At 39.1% G+C, this 24,389-nt stretch overlaps 1 protein-coding gene across 1 annotated transcript in view; it reads left to right on the top strand.

Moving 5' to 3' along the window:
- The window catches only part of LOC119539570 (ectonucleotide pyrophosphatase/phosphodiesterase family member 3-like), a 98,099-nt gene extending 79,724 nt beyond the window's left edge, over window positions 1-18,375 (top strand). Inside the window, 1 exon segment of the mRNA XM_037843265.1 lies at window positions 15,805-18,375. The gene's annotated coding sequence lies outside the window, so the exon portion shown is untranslated.
- Window positions 18,376-24,389: the final 6,014 nt, after the last annotated feature.

Here is a 24,389-nt window from a genome sequence, read left to right as displayed (position 1 = left end):
TTGAGTCTTAGGAATTCTTTATATATTCTGGATATTAAACCCTTATTGGATTTGTGGTGTCCAAATATTTTCTCCCATTGAGTTGGTTGCATTTTCATTTTATTGACAATATCTTCTGAAGCATAAAAATTTTAATTTTTTTTCTTTTGTGGCTTGTACTTTGGGTGTAAAGTCTAAGAAACCAATGCCTACCACAAGATCTTCAAGATGCTTCCTTACATTATCTTCTAGGAGTTTTATGGTCCTGGTTTTTACATTTTGGTCTTTGATAAATTTTGAGGTAATTTTTGTATAAGGTGTGAGATGGGGTCTTCTTCGATTCTTTTCCTTATGGATATGTACTTCTCCCAGGGCCATTTGTTGAAGAGACTATTCCGTCCCAGTTGAGTGGACTTGAGGGCCTTGTCGACAATCAGTTGAACATAAATGTGCAGGTTTATTTCTAAACTCTCAATTCCATTCCATTGATCAATATGTCTATTTTTTTTTTGTCAGTACCATGCTGTTTTGTTTTTTTTTGTTTTTTTTTTTTAATCTTCATTTTATTGAGATATATTCACATACCACGCAGTCATACAAAACAAATCGTACTTTCGATTGTTTACAGTACCATTACATAGTGGTACATTCATCACCCAAATCAATCCCTGACACCTTCATTAGCACACACACAAAAATAACAAGAATAATAATTAGAGTGAAAAAGAGCAATTGAAGTAAACAAGAACACTGGGTACCTTTGTCTGTTTGTTTCCTTCCCCTATTTTTCTACTCATCCATCCATAAACTAGAGAAAGTGGAGTGTGGTCCTTATGGCTTTCCCAATCCCATTGTCACCCCTCATAAGCTACATTTTTATACAACTGTCTTCGAGATTCATGGGTTCTGGGTTGTAGTTTGATAGTTTCAGGTATCCACCACCAGCTACCCCAATTCTTTAGAACCTAAAAAGGGTTGTCTAAAGTGTGCATAAGAGTGCCCACCAGAGTGACCTCTCAGCTCCTTTTGGAATCTCTCTGCCACTGAAGCTTATTTCATTTCCTTTCACATCCCCCTTTTGGTCAAGAAGATGTTCTCCGTCCCACGATGCCAGGTCTGCATTCCTCCCCGGGAGTCATATTCCACGTTGCCAGGGAGATTCACTCCCCTGGGTCTGATCCCACGTAGGGGGGAAGGCAGTGATTTCACATTTCAAGTTGGCTTAACTAGAGAGACAGGGCCACACCTGAGCAACAAAGAGGCATTCGGGAGGAGGCTCTTAGGCACAACCATAGGGAGGCCTAGCCTCTCCTTTCCAGCAACCGTCTTCCCAAGGGTAAAACCTGTGGTAGAGGGCTCAACCCATCAAACCACCAGTCCCCTATGTCTGTGGTCATGTTAGCAACCATGGAGGTGGGGTAGGCGAATACCCCTGCATTCTCCACAGGCTCCTCAAGGGGGCACTACATCTTTTTTTTTCCTTGTTTTTCTTTTTTTTTTTTTTTTTAACTTTCCCTTCTCTTTTAAATCAACTGTATGAAAGAAGAGTTAAAAAGAAAACAAACATACAATAAAAGAACATTTCAAAGAGACCATAACAAGGGAGTAAGAAAAAGACAACTAACCTAAGATAACTGCTTAACTTCCAACATGTTCCTACTTTACCCCAAGAAAGTTACCTTATATAGCGACATTTCTGTGAACTTGCTCCTACTATATCCATCAGAAATTAACAGACCATAGTCATTCCTGGGCATCCCCAGAACGTTAAATAGCTTATCTGTTCTTCTTGGATTATTGTTCCCCTTTCCTTAATTGCTCTCTATTGCTAGTTCCCCTACATTCTACATTATAAACCATTTGTTTTACATTTTTCAAAGTTCACATTAGTGGTAGCATATAATATTTCTCTTTTTGTGCCTGGCTTATTTCGCTCAGCATTATGTCTTCAAGGTTCATCCATGTTGTCATATGTTTCACGAGATCGTTCCTTCTTACTGCCGCGTAGTATTCCATCGTGTGTATATACCAAATTTTATTTATCCACTCATCTGTTGAAGGACATTTGGGTTGTTTCCATCTCTTGGCAATTGTGAATAATGCTGCTATGAACATTGGCGTGCAGATATCTGTTCGTGTCACTGCTTTCCGATCTTCCGGGTATATACCGAGAAGTGCAATCGCTGGATCGAATGGAAACTCTATATCTAGTTTTCTAAGGAACTGCCAGACTGACTTCCAGAGTGGCTGAACCATTATACAGTCCCACCAACAATGAATAAGAGTTCCAATTTCTCCACATCCCCTCCAGCATTTGTAGTTTCCTGTTTGTTTAATGGCAGCCATTCTAACCGGTGTTAGATGGTATCTCATTGTGGTCTTAATTTGCATCTCTCTAATAGCTAGTGAAGCTGAACATTTTTTCATGTGTTTCTTGGCCATTTGTATTTCCTCTTCAGAGAACTGTCTTTCCATATCTTTTGCCCATTTTATAATTGGGCTGTCTGTACTATTGTCATTGAGTTGTAGGATTTCTTTATATATGCAAGATATCAGTCTTTTGTCAGATACATGGTGTAAGAAAGGAATAAGTTTCGTTTTCACATAGAGACAGCATGGAATAAGGGAAATGGAGCCAAAACCAGTTTAAACAAGCCCCAGACAAAGAGAAGAGAGAATCTGCCTGATGTAAAGAGACATGAGGTAGTATCAGAGGCGGGAACTCACAGCAAAAAAAATAAAAATAAAAATTTGGGGGGGGATTGGCTAATCAGTTCAGAATCTCAATAATGAGCTAGTTGGCTCTCTGGGATTGGCTGTACAAATTAAAATCTCAAAAGATGAATTAGTTAGTGTTCTCGGATAGGCTGTAACCTCTGTAGTACCCAGTCAATGGGGAAACAGGGGAGGGACTTGCGAATTAGGAGTAGGAGATTTAAAGATCGCCATTGTCTTCCTCTGGCGCGCCAGCCTTCCGCGTGTTTGGCTGGACGCCCCATCTTGCAAGATCGTAAATAAATTCTTTTCTCCTCCAGAACCGAGAGAGCGTTTATTCCCTTACAGGTACCGCTTTATTTCCGACAACTTGGGGGCTCGTCCGGGATCCGAAGCTTCAGAGGGGGACCCCCGAGGTGGACAAAGGGAAGGCGCGCCCCGCTGATTGAGCGGTCTCGGACTCCGCCATTGGGGGCCCATCTCCGGCAGCTAAAGGGCCCGAGACTAGATGCTTGGATCTGCCGGTTATGGATGAGAAAAGGGGGAAAAGAAAAGGCCTGCCTCTGGTTAACCAGGCAACTCCGTGCACGGACCAAGGTAAGGAAAGAAATATTATATTACCTTGGTGGTTAAAGCATTCTGAAAGTCTGGGGCTGATCCTGAGGGAAAGATGCCCAAACAAGACTCAGAATGGGGACATTCTGATGAGCCTAGAGCTGATCCTAAGGGAAAGATGCTCAGGCAAGACTCAGAATGGGGAATAGAGGCAGTCAGCCGGCCGGGAATAAAGGGAAGGGGGTACCTTTAGGGTCCCTGGGGAACATTCCTCTAAATAATCCATTGGGAAACATGTTAAAACATTGGGCTAAAAGTAATTGGACCAAGGGAAAGGGTAAAAGAAAATGATCAAATATTATTGTTATGTTTAGACAAAAAAAAAAAAAAAAAAAAAAAAGGCATTTTGCTGCCAAATATATTCTGGCCAAAATATAAGGCAGATAAGAGTTGGCTTTGTGCTGACCTCGTGTGTCATGTTAATAAAAATAAACCTTTTTCCAAGGCAGAATTGAACTGTGCCATGTGGTGGCTGCAGGGAAAAAAGAAACTAAAACCTGGGATAAGCATTCCCCCACCTTATGGTTTCCCCTCCCCCACTGGGGCGGGAACCATTAAAGCCTGAGGTTTTGGTGGAAGCAGTCTATGCCCCCAGGCAATTGGAGAGCCAGTTAATGCTGACTGCTCCAGTAATTACAACCCACCAAAAGTTAAAAAAAAAAAAATGGAGAGATTTCCAAAAGTTTCTGTTTCTAAAGGCTCTTAAAGAAAGGAAGGTAAGAATCATTAATAAAAAGCCTAGCAAGGCTAGCTGAATAACAATTAACTTGATTCTTAAACTCTGGTTTATGTAAATATCCCTTTCTTGGGAGAAGAAAGGGAAATGGGAAAGAGGGCGGCTATGAGAGAAAGAGAGAGACTGCATCCACCTAAAATAAAATTGGCTGTACCCATATCCCCAAAGAACGATGAAAGTTGAGGTCTGAAGTCAAGTGGTCTCAGGCTGGGAGAGTGGAGTGGCCCACATGCATGAAAAGGGTGAGTTTGCCCTGGGGGTTGAGGGTGGGCCTTCCGCCTCAATGCTCTAGAAAAGTTTTGCCGCCTCAGGACCCAGAGGGTGGAGCACATTCCCAGGGGAATGGGAAAAGCCTGGCTGCCACCCCACTGTTCAGAGAAGGTAGAGCCTTTACCCCGAAGAGGCAGAGTCTGGGTGGCACCCCGATGTTTAAGAAGGGTGGGGCCAAAAAGGTAATCTCCCCAACATCACCCCAGACTTTGAAAAGAAAAGGGCTGCCACAAAAGCCTCTAAAAAGGGTTGGACTCCCACTCCCTCAAGCCCCAAGAATACAATGTCATTCTGTTAATAACTCAGACTTTAAAAGGTCAGCTATATAAAGGAATTTTAGCCTAATATTCAGAGAAGATCCAAAAATCGATGAATGGCTGAATAAGCCATTAGAGGAAATATTCAGAGAGTCAACAAGCCAGGGAGGAAACACAAAAGTGAGATAGAGAAGTAATTGGAGCAGTTTAAAAAAAAAAAAAAAAAGGAGGAAGGAAATTTGTAGCATGGGGTTTGTGTGATTCTCTATTCATATACTTATGTGGGGCTAAACAGGTATTAATAAATACATTTACATATTTTAGTGTGCTGTGTAATTAAGTCTAAGGCATGTGGAAGCTACATTTAAAGTCCCTTAATGTGTGTATCAGGGTATATAGAAAGTTATATGCACATTTTTTAGGACTGTATTTGGATGCATTCTGAGAGTTAAAACTTCATGAATCTAATGGGAGTTTAAGTTGTATGTTTACACAGGAATGTGGGATAGTTGTATTTGTATGTAATAAAAGCATGTAATATAATTACGTAGGAGTCTTTCAAACTGTTAAAGTTTGTCAGTGTGTAATTTAAAACTTGGCAAAAATTTCCTGTGTACTCATCTATAGTAAACTGAAGCTATTTCTTTGTGTCTTTATAGCGTATACTAGTTTGTGTGTACTCTAAAGCTGGGCAATTGTGTGCAGTTTCACAATAGTGTGAAAAATGAAAAAAAAAAGTGAGAAAAACTGTGTAAAAGTTTTCTATGTATGTGTAACAGTAGTGTATTGGCTATACATGCTTGTAAATGGGAATGTATGTCTGTTTCGTATGGTTATGAGTGTGTATATAAGTTATATGTGTCTGTATTCCAGATATATGAGACTGTGTATTCTTGTAAAAAGCAGAATAATTTTTCTGATATATTTTGGGCAAAAGCAAAAGGTCCATACTCAAAGTGCAAGTAAATGTTCCTATAAAAGGGTTTAAGGTTCACTAAAGCTGAATTAAACAAACTTAGAACAGTGAATGGTTCATATCTCTTCCCAGGTCTCCATTTGGTAATGCCAGGTTGCTATCTTAACATTAAGTCTAATAGGAATAAAGACACCACATATATTGTCAAATACTACACACCAAGGCTTGTCCTCCTCTCCCTGGAGAGTGGGTTTTTACTCATCTAACAGCAAAACTTGTGTGTATGTTCAGGGTATGCATATATGTGAATAACGTATATTCAAGCATCACTAAACTAGGTGTACTAAAAACTGAATTTTAAGTTAGCATTTAAGAGTGGTAAGCCTTTTTATGTTCATTAATCTTAGGTTATTGTAAATTATTGTTGTCCTTTAGTCTAATTGTTCTAGCCTGAAATGTTGGTAAGTTCTTGCTGCTCTTCATGCACATGACTTAAGAAGTGTCTGTACCTAAAGCAGGTATTAGCAGTTTTACACTAGGGGAGTCATTAGAGGGGTGCAAGCCATGTGTAATTTAGTACTTAGGCAATTACAAGGTGTAGGCCTTTGGTTTTTGGTTTGCCTTTCCCCAGGAGGACTGGAGAGCTCCCCTCCCTAGACACAAAGGATCTTTTTCTTAAGAATTATATACTGGCCTTGTCTTCTACTTTATCATCTCTCAGGCACCGTGGACTGCTGGCTCAGACCCCGCCTCTTGAATTTGCTGCCCATCGACATCAGCCTGGCAGCTGGGTTCTGATCCAGTCGTGGAAAGAATCCAAACTTCAACCGATCTGGGAAGGACCCTATCAAGTCTTGCTGACAACTGAGACGGCAGTCCGAATGGCAGAAAGAGGCTGGACTCATTACACACAAGTGAAGGGACCGGTGCCTGAACCAGACGATAAGTATCCAGCAACTCAACCTGAATCCTGGAAAGTGACTCCTACCTCAGATCCCCTAAGGATCACTTTAAATAGGCAACAGTTAAAGGAACATATTAGAAGGGAGAAAGGGCTGGATTAAACCCTATGTTTGCATTGTGCTCTGTGTATAGCTTAATGATGAAATTGCTTATGCTGATCATAATGTTCTATATTCAAGGAGTAACAGGTTCTGCTAAGCTGGTTATAAGTGTAGTCAAAGGCTTAAAGTCTCAAACTGTACAATTTGATGTTTGTCAAGTAATGAGCTGTAAAAATCTAAAACATCAGCAACAACTGAGGGAGGAATATAAGCATTTATGTAAGCAGACTGTTCAAATAGAAAGCAAGATTGTTGGGGGGCGAACATTTGAGAGTATAACTTATGAGACACCTAACCCCTGTTATTCTTGGAACACTGCTTGGTGGACCACACAGTATGAGGGATGGGTCTTACCCAGGTTGGAGGAAAAACCATTAAGGGAAACTTGGCTGGAATTTAACTCTCCAGTACAAATTGACCCCAAGGTCATTAGAATACTTAAGACCAAAGACTTAAAGCAAACCACAGAAATAGAGACAGGTTATGGAAATACAAATGCCTGGGTAGAATGGGGCAAACATACCATCCAGAGTCTAAACAGAAGTGACTGTTATGCTTGTACAACCAAACAACCCACTGTTCAGATTATGCCCTTCCCCTTGGGGATGAAAAAGCATGAAAGGGAGTTTAAATGTATAACACTCCTCTTTCAAAATGCTACTCCTGGTGAAAGTTGTAGTACGTTGTCCTCCCTTTTCCCTCCAGTCCAGGAGGGAAGTGTCAAAGCCATACCAGTGTCTCACCTTGGTCCCGGAAACCACTCTGCCTGTCTCTCCAGATGGGAAGAAGGGCTCCAGGATCTTGGTCCCATGGCTTTGTGTACACAGGTGTGGAATGTGAGCAAGGATAGTACTGGCAACTTCTCCAGCCTAACTATACCCCGAGCAGACCTCTGGTGGTACTGTGGGAAGGGCATCCTCTGGCCAACACTACCTGAAAGGTGGGGAGAAACCTGTGCTCTGGTTCAATTGGCTATCTCATTTACCCTGGCATTTGAAAGTAATAAAGTACCAACCCAAGGCAAAGGAGAAAAGAAAAATGTACAAAGTGTACCTAGTTCCTTAAATAAAAAAATGTTTGTAGATAGTATAGGGGTTCCCCAGAAAGTTCCTAATGAGTTTAAAGCTAAAAATCAATTAGCTGCAAAATTTAAATCGTCCTTATTCTGGTGGGTCACCATCAATAAAAATGTCAATCATCAGCTAAAATTTATCAACTATACCAGGAATGTCATTAAAGAAATAGCAGAACAGTTAGATGCCACTAGCCGAATGGCATGGGAAAACAGAATGGCCCTAGACATGATGCTAGCTGAAAAAGGAGGCGTCTGTGCTATAGTTGGGGGAAATTGTCGCACATTCATCCCCAATAATACCGCACCTAATGGAACTATCACCAAAGCCCTACAAGGCTTAACAGCCTTATTTCAGAAACTAGAAAAGAATTCTAGCATTAACAACCCACTCATAGAATGGTTGGAAAATTGGTTCGAGAAATGGAAAGGAATTGCAACATCTATTTTAATTTTCCTTATCATTCCAGCCAAAATGTTTATAACAGCTGGGTGCTACATAATCCCGTGTGCTCAAAGGCTAGTTCAAAAAGCCATCAAAACCACTAGAATCAAAAATAAGAAAGATCCCTATGATGAGGAATGTAAAAAAGCCCTTAGCAAATTTGAGAATCTAAAATGTGAAAACTAAAAGTGTTTAAAAAAAAAAGAGGAGGGAATCTGTAAGAAAGGAATAAGTTTCGTTTTCACATAGAGACAGCATGGAATAAGGGAAATGGAGCCAAAACCAGTTTAAACAAGCCCCAGACAAAGAGAAGAGAGAATCTGCCTGATGTAAAGAGACATGAGGTAGTATCAGAGGCGGGAACTCACAGCAAAAAAAATAAAAATAAAAATTTGGGGGGGGATTGGCTAATCAGTTCAGAATCTCAATAATGAGCTAGTTGGCTCTCTGGGATTGGCTGTACAAATTAAAATCTCAAAAGATGAATTAGTTAGTGTTCTCGGATAGGCTGTAACCTCTGTAGTACCCAGTCAATGGGGAAACAGGGGAGGGACTTGCGAATTAGGAGTAGGAGATTTAAAGATCGCCATTGTCTTCCTCTGGCGCGCCAGCCTTCCGCGTGTTTGGCTGGACGCCCCATCTTGCAAGATCGTAAATAAATTCTTTTCTCCTCCAGAACCGAGAGAGCGTTTATTCCCTTACAGGTACCGCTTTATTTCCGACACATGGTTTCCAAAAATTTTTTCCCATTGAGTTGGCTGCCTCTTTACCTTTTTGAGAAATTCCTTTGAGGTGCAGAAACTTCTAAGCTTGAGGAGTTCCCATTCATCTATTTTTCCTTTTGTTGCTTGTGCTTTGGGTGTAAAGTCTAGGAAGTGGCTTCCTAATACAAGGTCTTGAAGATGTTTTCCTACATTATCTTCTAGGAGTTTTATGGTACTTTCTTTTATATTGAGATCTTTGGTCCATTTTGAGTTAATTTTTGTGTAGGGGGTGAGGTAGGGGTCCTCTTTCATTCTTTTGGATATGGATATCCAACTCTCCCAGCCCCATTTGTTGAAAAGACCATTATGACTCAGTTCAGTGACTTTGGGGGCCTTATCAAAGATCAGTTGGCCAGAGATCTGAGGGTCTATCTCTGAATTCTCAATTCGATTCCATTGATCTATATGTCTATCTTTGTGCCAGTACCATGCTGTTTTGGCAACTGTGGCTTTATAATAAGCTTCAGAGTCAGGGAGTGTAAGTCCTCCCACTTCGTTTTTCTTTTTTAGAGTGTCTTTAGCAATTCGAGGCATCTTCCCTTTCCAAATAAATTTGATAACTAGCTTTTCCAAGTCTGCAAAGTAGGTTGTTGGAATTTTGATTGGGATTGCATTGAATCTGTAGATGAGTTTGGGTAGAATTGACATCTTAATGACATTTAGCCTTCCTATCCATGAACATGGAATATTTTTCCATCTTTTAAGGTCCCCTTCTATTTCTTTTAGTAGAGTTATGTAGTTTTCTTTGTATAGGTCTTTTACATCTTTGGTTAAGTTTATTCCTAGGTACTTGATTTTTTTAGTTGCTATTAAAAATGGTATCTTTTTCTTGAGTGTCTCTTCAGTTTGTTCATTTCTAGCATATAGACACATTACTGACTTATGTGCATTAATCTTGTATCCCGCTACTTTGCTAAATTTGTTTATTAGCTCTAGTAGCTGTATCGTCGATTTCTCAGGGTTTTCTAGATATAAGATTATATCATCTGCAAACAATGACAGTTTTACTTCTTCTTTTCCAATTTGGATGCCTTTTATTTCTTTGTCTTGCCGGATTGCCCTGGCTAGCACTTCCAGCACAATGTTGAATAACAGTGGTGACAGTGGGCGTCCTTGTCTTGTTCCTGATCTTAGAGGGAAGGCTTTCAGTCTCTCACCATTGAGTACTATGCTGGCTGTGGGTTTTTCATATATGCTCTTTATCATGTTGAGGAAGTTTCCTTCAATTCCTACCTTTTGAAGTGTTTTTAGCAAAAACGGATGTTGGATTTTGTCAAATGCTTTTTCAGCATCTATTGAGATGATCAATTGATTTTTCCCTTTTGACTTGTTAATGTGTTGTAATACATTGATTGATTTTCTTATGTTGAACCATCCTTGCATGCCTGGAATAAACCCCACTTGGTCATGGTGTATGATTTTTTTAATGTGTCTTTGGATTCGATTTGCAAGTATTTTGTTGAGGATTTTTGCATCTATATTCATTAGGGAGATTGGCCGGTAGTTTTCCTTTTTTGTAGCATCTTTGCCTGGTTTTGGTATTAGATTGATGTTAGCTTCATAAAATGAGTTAGGTAGTGTTCCCTTTTCTTCAATGTTTTGAAAGAGTTTGAGTAAGATTGGTGTCAGTTCTTTCTGGAAAGTTTGGTAGAATTCCCCTGTGAAGCCATCTGGCCCTGGGCATTTATTTGTGGGAAGATTTTTGATGACTGATTGGATCTCTTTGCTTGTGATGGGTTGGTTGAGGTCTTCTATTTCTTCTCTGGTCAGTCTAGGTTGTTCATATGTTTCCAGGAAATTGTCCATTTCCTCTACATTATCCAGTTTGTTGCCATACAGTTGTTCATAGTATCCTCTTATAATTTTTTTAATTTCTTCAGGATCTGCAGTTATGTCACCTTTTTCATTCATTATTTTGTTGATGTGGGTCTTCTCTCTTTTTGATTTTGTCAGTCTAGCTAGGGGCTTGTCAATCTTGTTGATCTTCTCAAAGAACCAACTTTTGGTGATATTTATCCTCTCTATTGCTTTTTTGTTCTCTATGTCATTTATTTCTGCTTTAATCCTTGTTATTTCTTTTCTTGTACTTGGTTTAGGATTGGTTTGCTGTTCATTTTCTAGCTTCTTCAGTTGATCCATTAGTTCTTTGATTTTGGCTCTTTCTTCCTTTTTAATATATGCGTTTAGTGCTATAAATTTCCCCCTTAGCACTGCTTTTGCTGCATTCCATAGGTTTTGGTATGTTGTGTTCTCATTTTCATTCGTCTCTATATATTTAGCAATTTCTCTTGCTATTTCTTCTTTAACCCACTGATTGTTTAAGAGTGTGTTGTTTAACCTCCAGGTATTTGTGAATTTTCTAAGTCTCTGATGGTTATTGACTTCTAATTGTATTCCATTGTGGTCAGAGAATGTGCTTTGAATAATTTCAATCTTTTTAAATTTATTGAGGCTTGTTTTATGTCCCAGCATATGATCTATTCTGGAGAAAGTTCCATGAGCACTAGAAAAGTATGTGTATCCTGGTGATTTGGGATGTAATGTCCTGTATATGTCTGTTAAATCTAATTCATTTATCAGATTGTTTAGGTTTTCAATTTCCTTATTGGTCTTCTGTCTGGTTGATCTATCTATAGGAGAGAGTGATGTGTTGAAGTCTCCCACAATTATTGTGGAAACATCAATTGCTTCCTTTAGTTTTGCCAGTGTTTCTCTCATGTATTTTGTGGCACCTTGATTGGGTGCATAGACATTTACGATTGTTATTTCTTCTTGCTGAATTGCCCCTTTTATTAGTATGTAGTGGCCTTCTTTGTCTCTCAAAACATCCCTGCATTTGAAGTCTATTTTATCTGAGATTAATATTGCTACACCTGCTTTCTTTTGGCTGTAGCTTGCATAAAATATTTTTTTTACATCCTTTCACTTTCAGTTTCTTTGTGTCCCCGTGTCTAAGATGAGTCTCTTGTATGCAACATATTGATGGTTCATTTTTTTTGATCCATTCTGTGAATCTATATCTTTTAATTGGGGAGTTTAATCCATTTACATTCAACGTTATAACCGTGAAGGCATTTCTTGAATCAGCCATCTTATCCTTTGCTTTATGTTTGTCATATTTTTCCCCTCTGTCTATTAATATCCTTTATTGTACCCATACCGAATCTCTTTAGTACTGAACCTTTCTCCATGTCTCTCTGTCCTTTCTTTGTTTCTCTGTCTGTAGGGCTCCCTTGAGTATCTCCAGTAGGGCAGGTCTCTTGTTAGCAAATTCTCTCAGCATTTGTTTGTCTGTGAAAAATTTAAGCTCTCCCTCAAATTTGAAGGAGAGCTTTGCTGGATAAAGTATTCTTGGCTGGAAATTTTTCTCACTCAGAATTTTAAATATATCGTGCCACTGCCTTCTTGCCTCCATGGTGGCTGCTGAGTAGTCACTACTTAGTCTTATGCTGTTTCCTTTGTATGTGGTGAATTGCTTTTCTCTTGCTGCTTTCAGAACTTGCTCCTTCTCTTCTGTGTTTGACAGTGTGATCAGTATATGTCTCGGAGTGGGTTTATTTGGATTTATTCTATTTGGGGTTCGCTGAGCATTTATGATTTGTGTATTTATGTTGTTTAGAAGATTTGGGAAGTTTTCCCCAACAATTTCTTTGAATACTCTTCCTAGACCTTTACCCTTTTCTTCCCCTTCTGGGACACCAATGAGTCTTATATTTGGACGTTTCATATCATCTATCATATCCCTGAGGTCCATTTCGATTTTTTCAATTTTTTTCCCCATTCTTTCTTTTATGCTTTCATTTTCCATTCTGTCATCTTCGAGGTCACTGATTCATTGTTCAACTTCCTCTAGTCTTGTACTATGAGTGTCCAGAATCTTTTTAATTTGGTCAACAGTTTCTTTAATTTCCATAAGATCATCCATTTTTTTATTTAGTCTTGCAATGTCTTCTTTATGCTCTTCTAGGGTCTTCTTGATTTCCTTTGTCTCCCGTACTATGGTCTCATTGTTCATCTTTAGTTCTTTGAGTAGCTGCTCTAGGTGCTGTGTCTCTTCTGATCTTTTGATTTGGGTTCTTGGGCTTGGGTTATCCATATCGTCTGGTTTTTTCATATGCTTTATAATTTTCTGTTGTTTTTGGCCTCGTGGCATTTGTTGAACTTGATAGGGTTCTTTTAGGATTTGTAGACCAATTGAAGTCCTTATCTCTAATTTATCAGATCTACAGCTTCGTGGAGTTCACTTTCTCTAACTAACCAGCAGGTGGCGTCCACGAGCCACCTGTTCTCCACAAGTCAGTTCTCCCCTGCTTAGCCTTTTTGGTGAGTGGGGGAGTGAGTCTTGTGGGGTCCAATTGGTGTACCAAGCTTCCGTGTGTAGTTGGTGTTGCCTGCCCTGTATATGGGGCGTGTTTCTGGGCAGTCAGGGAGGGGGGGGGTGGCTCTAACAATCAAATCTCCCTGGTGATCCTAGAGTTTTAAAGCTGCTGCAATAGTCTAATCCTTCAGTTCAGTCCTGCCACAGTTTGTCTCTTCCACTGACCCACAAGTCCTTGGTATTGGCGTATGGCTCCTGAGACTTGCAAGTGGGCCCCTCTTCCAGGCTGTGCACCCCGGGTCCTCTGTTGAGGGATGACTGTGCTATGTCACAGGTGAGTGCCGTCCCCCCAGGGCAGTTCTGGGCTGCTGGGCTGTGTAGGGAGGCTCCCAGTCTGCTGAAATGATGGCTGAATGGGGCTTTGTTAATTCACACTGTTCCACCTTCCCAACTCTGGGACAATCAGCTGAGGTTGCCGGGAAGGCTAATGTCCACGCCCAGTTTTGTGGTGTGTGCCTGTTATTTGAAGCACTTCCGTCACACTGGGTTGTCTGGGGCAGTTCTGGGCTATGGGGCTGGCGATGGGCAGGAGTGTTTCCTGTCCACCAGTATGATGGCTGTGAGCGGACATCCCCCTTTTCTTGGGAAGTTGTGGTGTTTAGTGAATTTTCTCAGCCACTGGATTATTGCATTTTGTCTCAGAGCTCTCCTAGTTCTGCTCTTGACTTGACCTGCCCAAATTGCAAGTCTTTGAAGCTTTCTGTATTGGGCTTCTTAGAGTAATTGTTTTAGAAAAAGAAAAAAGGATTTAAAAAAAAAAAAAAAAAAAAAAAGGGCCCTCCTCAGAGATCTAATGGGTTATTGAAATGCTAAAAGACAAAGCAACCAGGGCCATTAAGGAAAGGTCCACAGGGCAGAGAGATCAGCTTTTCTTCAGGATTTGCATATGTGCCTCAGGTCCTGAGCTCGGCCCTGAGCTCTGCCCTTCCCCTTTCTATGTTCACCAGAACTCCAAAAATCCTCCGCTTTTATTTTGGAGTTTTTCGTGTTGTTTTTTTTCTATGCCTGTCTCCTCTCTGCTGGGCTGGCTGCTCTCAGATTCTCTGGTGTCTGGTCTCCGTCTATCTATGGTTGGAGTTTGGATCAGCAGAATGAGTTTCCGATAAGGGCTGCCACTGCAGTTCTCCCTTCTCCTTCCCGGAGCTGACAGCCCCTCCTCCCACGGAACTGAGCCTTGCAGGGAGGGGCGCGGGTCCCCTGGCCGCAAAAACTTACAGATTTCGCTGATCTCAGCAGTTCCACGTTTTCATGAGTGTTGTATGAAGTATGCCCAAAGTCAGATTGCTCTGTGGTGTCCAGTCCATGCAGTTCCTGGCTTTCTACCTACTTTCCTGGAGGAGTAACTAAAAACATACAGCTCACCAGTCTGCCATCTTGCCCCGCCCTCCAGTACCATGCTGTTTTGATCACTGTAGTGTTGTAACATGCTTGAATGTTGGAAACATGAGTCCTCCAACTTTATTCTTTTTTTCAAGATGTTTTTGTCTATTCATGTCCCCTTACCCTTCCAAATAAATTTGATAAGTACCTTTTCCATTTCTGCAAAGTTTGCTTTTGGAATTTTGATTGGTATTGCATTGAATCTGTAGATCAATTAGCATATAATTGACATCTTAATGACATTTAGCCTTCTAATCCATGAACACGGAATGTCTTGCCATTTATTCAGGTCTTTTGGCAATGTTTTGTAGTTTTCTGTGTATAAGTCTTTTGCATCCCTTGGTTAAGTTTATTCCTAGATATTTGATTATTTTAGGTGCTATTGTAAATGGAGTTTTTTTCTTGATTAACTTCTCAGATAGCTACTAGTATATAGAAACATCACTGATTTTTGCATGTTGATCTTGTATCCTGTCACTTTGCTGAACTTAATTAGCTAAAGTAGCTTTATTGTCAATTTTTTTTTCCTGGGTTTTCTAAATATAGGATCATGCCATCTGCAAATAGTGACAGTTTTACTTCTTCCTTTCCAATTTGGATGCCCTTTATAGTATGTGTAGTGTGATACATATCCTGTCAATATGGCAACTAAAAAATAAACTTACATTCAATGAGGAAATATTTACAAACTACAGCTAAGCATAAATTACTTAACTAAGTCTAGATATATCACTCTGGATAAATCACAAACAATGCTGAATAAAAAGCAATTGGAGAATACTGCTTATAATATACTATCATTAATATAAATGCAAAAACTCATGAAATAATACTATATATGGCGTATTATCACACAGTAAAAGTTAAAAAATCGGACTGAATAAACACCAGTTCATGTTAATGTTTAGGTCTGAGCAGAGGAACATTGGGATTTAAAGTTCATCTCTTATATTTCATTTCTTTTAAAAATATATGAATTAAATATAAAAATAGCAAAACTTTTATGATTTTGCGATGGTCTCTTTTTGTTATATTACATTTTCTACTTTTGTTTATTTTATTTTAATAAACAAATAAAGTTAGGTCTATCAAATTAAGATGCAAGACAATCAAAATCGCAGAAAAAAAAGGACAGCTTCTAATTAATGAAAGATCTTGTTAATGAAAAATCATGCTCTGTGGAAAAAATGGTCTTATTTTTCACTTTTTTCAGGAAGGTAAAGAAGAAGCTCTTTGGGTTGAGGAAAGATTAACTATACATGTTGCCCGTGTCCGTGATGTGAACTTCTTACTGGACTTGACTTTTATCAGGACAAAAAACAGCCTGTATCTGAGATTTTGCAAATGAAGACATATTTACCTACATTTGAAACCCATATTTAGCTTTATATTAAAATGAATTTCACAAGATGCATGTGCTTTTCTCTGTTGAATAAATCACATTAATTTTTCTATTTTTGCTTAACTCTAAGAATCCATGAGCATAATTTCTTTATTCCTTTCTCTTTTTTTAGATTTTATAGACATGTATTGTTTTAAAGTGACATTTTTGGCACTGAGATTTTGTCATATTATACTTTCCTTATTAAATTTATATTTCCACTCATAATCTTGGGCCCTCCTTTTTCTGCCCAGCATCATTTAAACAGAAGAGAAAACAAGAGAAGGAGGTCACATGTGGGAATGGAATCAATTCTTCAGAAGTTTTGCAATATAACTTTTTACAGTTGGCAGTTAGGCAACCACATTCAGGGAATTTAACCTCGATGCAATACTATTATCTAATCTACAGACCTAATTCAAATTTTTTTAATAGCCTCAGTAATGGCTTTTATAATGTTTTCTAATCTAGGATCCAAAGAAGACTCATTCATTGCATTAAATTTTGTTTTCTCTTTGGTATCACATATTGTGCCACAGTTTTTTGATGTTTTCCAAATCAAGTGGATATCTCTGAAGAGTCTAGGTCATCTGTTTTGTACACTGCCATCCCCTTGGGTTTGTCGTACATGACATATATTTATGATTAGATTCAGGCTCTGCATTTTTGGCAGGAATACTATATTAGTGCTACTGGGTTCTCAGTGAACCACATCTGGAAGCACATGATGTTCATTTGTCCCATTATTTATGATATCAGCTTTGATCACTTGGTTAAGTTGGTGTCCTCTAGACTTCTCCTCTATAAAGATAGTATTTTTCCCACTATGCTTTGTGGAGAGATATTTTGAGACCCTGTAAACATCCTGTTTCTCATGAAATTCTCACCCACTGGCTTTAGTATTTATTAATAATTCTTCCCTGATAGAATTTTTACTATAATTGCTGCAAAATGGTGACTTTTCAAAACTCCATCATTCTTTCCACATTTATTAGCATTCTGCTGTAAGGGAAAGTATATTGCCTTCTTATTTGTTTGCTTGTTTATATATTTTTATGTATTTTTTGTTACTTTGTATATTCTCAAGGATTTCTCCCCCCCTCAACCCCCACTGGATTAAAATTTATTCAAATCATTTATTTTGACCTGTGGAACTCCTTTATGTGGCTCCTGTGCCCTTTGGACATAATCAATCATTTTTTGAGCATTTCCTTACTTTCTGATATAAAAAGATGTTTCAGGCACAGTTTGTACTTTCCTTGTCCCAACTCTAGAACCAGCCATTTCTTCATGGAGCCCTGGTTCCATTTAGTGAGAACTGGGTGTTGTAATTACTCGTGGGGGTCATTATATCTCATCCATTTCAGTCAACAAAAGTAGGATTTCTATTTATGTCTCCACACCCAGGTTTCTCTGTCTTATTTCTATAATTATATTTATTACTATATGTATAAAAAACTGTCAGTTCAGTTAACATCCAATATTACATGGTTCTTCCTAAGCTTTCCCCATTTCATATCTGTATCTCCCTTCTCCAACAGCATGAAATGTTTCCAACATCATCAGTATATTTACTCATTTGTTCAATCCTGTAATTCACAAAAAGCTTTGTAATTTCTAACAAATACCATTCAGAGAAAGAGAGCTACTAGGTAAAATCCAAGAAATGTTTGCAGTTCTTCGTGTGTCTAGACTGAGAATTTATCGTCAAAATACTGTGTGTCAAAATGACTTAGATTAGTTTTTTTTTTCCCCTTCGTATAGTTGCATTATTCATTTGAAATATAGTGGGGCTGATTTGTTTCTGTTTGTATTGTATTTAGGGGTTTCCCCCCATCCTTTTTGATTTAATCTTTTAAATGTAAAACAGTCACATAGTTCCAGAAGTCAAAATTAGATGGAAAAGAACAGAGGAGAGTTCTCCCTCCACGATCCCTTCCTCTCCTTTCCCAGCTACCTTCTGAAAGCAACCAATTTCATTCATTTCTGGTTCATCCTTCCTGTTTATATTTTTGAAAGAATATATGTATATAATATTATATGTATATATGTTATATGTATATAATTTCCCTTTATTTATTACACAAAAGGAGACATGATATATTTCTTTTGCAGTTTTTCAACTTAACATATCCTAGGAATATATTTTCTCATCGCCTACTTGATTATTATGTGGTACTTTACTGTTTGGCTGTATCATAGTTTACTTAATAAATCTATGTAATTTGATGCACATGTGCATTGTTGGAGGTGCATCCTTTGGGCAAATTCGTGAAAGTGGGAAAATGTATATATAATAGTTTCAATTTTAAAAAATAAATGTACTGTACTATATTATCTCAACTTTCATTCCTAAATTGATGTAATCAGAAACTGAATAAACCCGATTAACCAGTGGTTATATATCTCCTGTGAAATGTAGTTTTTAAACATGATATTTGGGGGAAACGTCAATCCATGTTACTTTGATTCTGATTCAAAATGTGTCTGTAGCATGCGATCCAGAGTTGGCTGTCTGAGACCAGCAAGATTGGAAAGGCATCCTTCCTTGTGAGGTCGCCCTGCAGAAGCTGTAGGGCCTGAAAAGGATGAGATGAGGCATGGAGGCAAGACTGGAACACTGGCTACATAGAGGGAGGTTGATCAAATAAGTACATATAATGAGAACAAAGCTTGTCACTGTCAGAAAAGGAAGATACAAATATGGAAAGAGAGAAAACTAGAATGTATTCTATGGTGCTTCATTGGAATTGGAAGCATTGTATGAAATAATGGTTTTTAATATACATAGATAATTTTAGAAATAGAGATGCAACGTGCATATACGTAGACACACACGTAAGTACACATTCCTATATATTTTCTCTAGCTCTTTCAGTTAAAGGAACACAGTCTCTTTGGAGTGATGCCTGATTATAGGGCTGAGCCAGAGAAAATACAAGATGAGCCTGAAGCATCTTATTTTACCAGAAAGCCAGAAAATTCTCAAGGAATGTAGAGAGCTTGAAGGTGTGACCACTGACCACATCAGGGACACTAGGAGCATCAAAATAAATGATGACAGTAATAAATTACAACCCTTTGAATAAAATAAGAAACCATGAGTCACCAAAGATGTAAATAAATTGATGAATAAACTAAAATTTTGGTGAGAAATGGTATATTTACATAGTTTCAAAGTAATTCCCTAGTATACTTAGTCATAACCAAAGGACAGAGAGGAGTGCCACGGTGGAGGAGCCTGGCAGATACAACCTCACTCGTGATCAAAGTGGGCATCTTCAGCAATGCGACAAGTGAAAATCATGCCTCACCCTGATAGGATATGATGAGAACATAGTATTACTGCTGTTGTTTTTCTCCCAAAGTTGCATAAGCTGCATCCAATCATGAGGAAACATAAGACAAGCCCAAAGAAGCAAGGGACATTCTCCAAAGTAACTGTCCTGTAATATTCAAAGTCAAGGAGGGAATAAATAAGAAATTGTCCAGGTTGAATGAACTATTCCATGACAGCTAAGTGCAGAGCACAGTTTTGAATGGAAAGATTTTGCTCTAAAGGACAATTGACAAAACCTGAATGGAGTCTGGGACTTCCATGGTAGAAATGAATCAGTGTTAATTACCTGACTTTGATGGTTATATTGTGGTTATGTAAGAGAATGTCTTTGTGTTTAGTATAAACACATGTTAGAGAATTCAGGGAAGATGGAAGAGCAGGCCAGCAACTTACCCTAAAATAGTTCAGGGAAAAAGATTGCTCTTTTCATTGGCACCTCCAACTTTTCAGATAAATTGCAATTATTTCAAATAAAAAAGAATTATTTAAAAAAAAGAAGAAGAAAGAAACAAACCACATTTACAAGGAAAAATGAAGCCAGCAGGTCCCTTCAAATAGCTGAATAGAAGAGTGGATTCTGCCAAAGAAATCCTCAGTGACAAGAAGGTAGTGGCTCCATTAATTCTGCTATGTCATTAACAAGGGTCAGTCACTTCCGCTTAAATATTCCCATAAATCCTTTGCTTGGAATTGTTGCAAAATGGTTTATAATTTCTTCAGTAAATGTCAAACCACTACTATGTTCACTAAGAAAAATGAGGGGTGATATATAAGGGATAGAAAGGTTGCAGATATGCTTGGATGAGTAAAATATCAACTATCCTACCTTTCTTCAAAAATGACCCAGGCCTCATCAGGAAGAATAATTACTCAGAGCAGTTAGAGCAGATTGAGCAGAAGAGTAAATATAAAACCACATCAAAGGAAGTGTGTAAACGATCAAACCGGTCCAACCACAGTGGTGAAAAGTGGAGGCTCAGTGCTGGGGCAGGAGCCTCATCCTTCTGTCTGCAACTCCAAGCCTCTCTAAGCATCACTAAATGTCACCAAGTGTCTGGGCCTGGAGCTCTCTTAAGTAGTCCAGTGAACTCATCAAGACCTACCCTGAATGGGTGGGGTCAAATCTCCAAGGAAACATTCAATCAAGAGGTCAAACCATAATAAAAAAGATTAGTAAGTCTGCCCCCATAAGACTGTATTAAAGAATATGGCTTTTGGGGGGACATAATATATCCAGACCAGCACAGCAGACCCAACATAATCACAAGGGTCTCTGAAAGTGGAAGAGGAAGGCAAAAGAGAAGAGTAAGAAGTAGATGTGATTATGGAAGAATGGACAGAAAGATGCAAGGTTTCTGGGCTTGAAGATGGAGGAAGTGTGCCATGAGTGAAGGAATGTGCCTAGAAAAGGCAATTTTCCCCACAGCATCCAGAAAGGAACACAGCCCTGCTAACACCTTGATGTTATCCCAGTGACACCTGTGTTGGACTTCTACAGAACCATAGATAATTCATTTGTATTGTTTTAAGCCACTAAACTTTTGATGATCTGTTACAGCAGCCAGAGAAAACTAATACAATGCCAAGGTACTAACCTTGCTTACCTGAGAGGGACCTGAGAGCTTGATATTGTTTGTCTTGTTAAACTATTTAGTACAAAGTAATACTTAAAAAAAAAAACACACAAAAAACAATAGATGCTTTTTAAGTTCACTTCTTTCTTGGAAGATATTCTCTTCACTTTTGATGCTGATGAGGTCAACATGCTTGTTTCATAGACATCTCAAACTCTTCTTATCCAAAACCTAATTCATCCTCCTCCCAGAAAACTAGTCTCCTTCACTGGTGCTCCTGTTTCTGCTAATGGTGCCACAATTTTCCTAGTTACCTGGGGTTTCAGTTTGCTAACACTGTTGGAATGCCATTGTGCAAGTTTGAACGTATTGTGTCCCCCAAAACACCATTATCTTTGATGCAATCTTGTGTGGGCAGGCGTATTAGTGTCGATTAGATTGTAATTCTGTTTCCATGGAAATGTGACCCACCCAACTGTGGGTGATAATTCTGGTTGGATAATTTCCATGAAGGTGTGGCCCCACCCATTCAGCATGAGCCTTGATTAGTTTACTAGAGCACTATGTAAGCTCAGACAGAAGGAGCAAGCTTGCTACATCCAAGAGGGACACTTTGAAGAACACACAGGAGCTGAGAGAGGAGCTGCAGATGAGAGACAGTTTGAAGACAGTCTTTGAAAGCAGACTTTTGCTCTGGAGAAGACAAGAAAGGACAGACGCCCCAAGAGCAACATTTTGTAGAATGTCATTTTGAAACGCAAACTGGGAGCAAGCAGACGCCAGCCACTTGCCTTCTGAGCTAACAGAAGTTTTCCGGATGCCATTGGCTATCCTCCAGTGTGGTACAGGATTGTTGATGCATTACCTTGGACACTTTATGGCCTCAAGACTGTAACTGTGTAATGAAAAAAAAACCCTTTTATAAAAGCCAATCCATTTCTGGTGTTTTGCATTCCGGCAGTATTGGCAAACTGGAACAGCCATATACCAGAAATGGGTTGGCTTTTACAAGGGGGTTTATTAGTTTGCCAATTTGGAGTTCTAAGGCCATGAAAACGTCCAAATTAAGGCATTAACAGAGGGTACAGTCTCTGAAGAATGGCTGCTGGCATCTGGGGTTCCTCTGTCAGATAGCAAGGCACATGGCTGGCGTCTGCCGGTTCTTCGGTCTCAGGTTCCATTGCTCTCAGCTTCTGTTCTCTCTCAGTTTCTGTGTGTTCTTGCTTAGTATCTCTGGGGCATTTCTCTCTGGAAGTTCTCTCCAAATGTCTCTGCCTTTTATCCTCTTCACAAAGGACTACAGCAAAGGATTAAGACCCACCTTGAATGGGTGGGGTCATATCTCCATGGAAACAACCTAATCAAAAGGTCCCGCCCATAGTAGGTCTGACCTCACAAGAATGGATTAAAAGAACATGGTCTTTTCTTGGGTACATGACAGATTCAAACCAGCACATCTGGTTTTGGAAGTATCTTTGACTTCCATTGTTTTCTTCACCTTTCTAACTATTCTCTAAGTTATTGGGGTGCTGCCTTCATAATGTCTCTCGAACCCAACACTTGTTTTCAGTTCCCACTGCCATGGTCTAGCTGCCACCTCACTACAGCTGTCCTGACCTGACCCACTGGTTCATCTCCCCCTACGCTGGTCGATTCTTAAGTCCAGAACAAGGAAAACATTCCTAAAGCTCATCTTTCATCATATTAGTCTCTGATTCTAAATCTGACTTTGGCTTTCCATTTCCTAAAAACTCAAGTACAAATTTCTTATCTTTTTTTTTTCTTGTCTTTTCTTCTTTTATTTTCTTTTACCACAAAGCATCCTCATCTCAATGCAGATTGAATGGTGTATTCTGATAAATGTTGAGAGTGGTTCAGATGGTGTGATTTTGTGTCTGAAAGTCTCAAAGAGGGAATGAAATATGTGTATATTATTCTGTTAGCAAAAACAGAATCAAAATAACAATAACCATAATGATTACTGAATTTTCCTAATACCTTATATTTTCAGGTGATATTTAGAAGAATTTTCTTGGGATTCTGATTCAATTAACACTTTTTATGGACATGAATGCATTTGACACATGAAGTGATTTATTAGTTGCTCAATTTGAAATCTGAAATTATGTTCTTCCTACCTAAGAAATGTTTCTATTAATATTTCCCCAAGGGGCTCATGACTGCCTTGATGAGAAATGAATATTATGTTAAAAACAAAACCAAACCAACAAAAGTAGCTCTAATTTACCTCCACCATTAGCAAACTTCAAAACATTATATTCAATACATTCTTTCTGAACAGTGGCTTCCTTTCTTATAGTAAAAAAAGTATGTACGTGTATTTGCAACCCTTAAAGCCTGATATTATTTATCATGGAATAATCAAATTTATATTTGTAGAAAGCTATTAAACTGAGAGGCAGCTAGCCTCTTAAGATTAACAAGAAATTAAGGATAAAATTTAATAGCTATTTTACAAAGGATTCCAAGGCTGTTCCCTCCCATTGCCATCAGGTGATGGTCATCCTTCCTCACCTGCCTATAACCCATCCCAGGTATACTCTCCAAACTCTGACTCTTCCAATCCCCCTTCCCAATCCTGCTACTTTTGGAAACTGTCCCCATCTCAGTAAATGGCAACACCTACCTTCCAGTATCTTAGGTCAGCGGTCGGTCAACAATGATCTTCAGGCCAAATCCAGCCTGCCAACTGTTTTTATATAGCCCATGAGCTAAGAATGCTTTTGCATTTTTAAATGGTTGCATTTTATGTACCTACATAATATTCTTGATTTTGCCTCTTGGCCTGTAATGCCTAAGATATTTACCAACTGACACTGTAAGGAAAATATGCCAAACACTATCATAGACCGAAAACTTTAAAGTCATTCCTTACTTCTTCCTTTCAGTCCAAACCCACATCCAATGGACAACTGAATCCAAGGGCTCTCCTTCAAAACACACTCCGAATTCAACAACTTCTGGTCCAAGTCACCATCACTGCTTACCTGCATTATTCCAGTGGTTTCCAAAGTGCTCTTCCTGGTTCATTCTCTACCTTCCTAGAGTCTATTCTCAACACAGAGACAGAGCAAATTTTTTTACAATATAACCCAGGCTTCCGGCTGACCAAGATGACAGCATAAGATGCTCCAGGATGCCATTCCACAACAGAATCTTTGAATGACTAGCAAAAGCTCACACAGCCATATTCCTCAAAACTCCAGAAAGGAGTCAAAGGGTGGCAGTTAACTAGGAGAGTACTGAATTAAAAAAACACAGCTCTAAAAATGGTAGGAGAAGCTCACGGTGCACTTGCTGCCCCCTCCTCCACCCCTCCATGTTGTGTGGAGCCAGCATGTGCTCCCAGTGTGTGTCCCTTACCCTGTTCCATACTCTGATGCCTTTATGTCAGTGCCAATCGTTGGAGTGGCGGCATGAACGACAGAACCAGGAAACTCGTCTCAGGCTCACCCTTCCAGAAGTTGCACTATGGGCAGAAA

Source organism: Choloepus didactylus, chromosome 7 (assembly GCF_015220235.1).
Source record: "Choloepus didactylus isolate mChoDid1 chromosome 7, mChoDid1.pri, whole genome shotgun sequence".
Classification (NCBI taxonomy): domain Eukaryota; kingdom Metazoa; phylum Chordata; class Mammalia; order Pilosa; family Megalonychidae; genus Choloepus; species Choloepus didactylus.
This window is presented reverse-complemented; position numbering and strand designations above follow the sequence as displayed.